Below are 786 nucleotides of genomic sequence, written 5' to 3'. Positions count from 1 at the left end.
TTACTTACAGTCTGTTTCCAGTTAGAGCTGGAGCAGGGCTCCGTGCCACCGCACTGTGCCATGCCGGCCCCACCGCTGCCCTTCCTCCCAGACCTCTGTGACCTGGCCCGGGGGAGCCAGGCAGCTCCTGGCTGCAGCATCTCTCATTGCATCCCCTTCCCTGTTGCCACTTCTGTATCGCTGTGCATCCACTTTTCAACACCCGCACACAGGTGGAACAGCCCTGCCACAGCTCCAGACACATCCACAGGGATGCCAGGAGCACGGGGACAGGCAATGGATGCTCTCCTTGCCCTGCCAAGCAACCATCACACTCCTGAAACAGCTAATTCCAACCCTCTCCAGCTCCTCCCTCCAAACTGGGGAGGGGGATGCAGAATCTCCTAAGCGACGCACACCACGGCCCTGCCTGCCGGCTGCTGCCTGGCTCTGAGAGCTCGAGGGAGGTGTCACTGGGAGGAGAAAGGTGGAATGAGATGATGGAAGCAGAGACCAGATGGGACGGAGATGGAATGAGATGACAGAAGCAGAGACCAGCCCTCGGGCACAAAAGTTCTGGGCTTAGTGTTGATGGGGACCCAGGAAGGCTGGCTGGTGGCCTCAGAGCCAGATCACAGCCCCGTGCTGTCACCTCAGCCCTGGAGCCAAACCCAAGGGCCTCGCAGAACTTGGCTTGAGGGCCAGGCAGCTTTCCCAGAGTAAAACAGCCCTGAGGTAAAAGGAATTTGGGGAAGAGATGGTAGGAGACATGGGGCAGAGGCTCCTGGGGAAGGACATGTTCAGGGG

This window comes from Apaloderma vittatum, unplaced genomic scaffold (assembly GCF_000703405.1).
Source record: "Apaloderma vittatum isolate BGI_N311 unplaced genomic scaffold, ASM70340v1 scaffold29451, whole genome shotgun sequence".
Taxonomy (NCBI): domain Eukaryota; kingdom Metazoa; phylum Chordata; class Aves; order Trogoniformes; family Trogonidae; genus Apaloderma; species Apaloderma vittatum.
Note: the sequence above shows the minus strand (reverse complement) of the source record.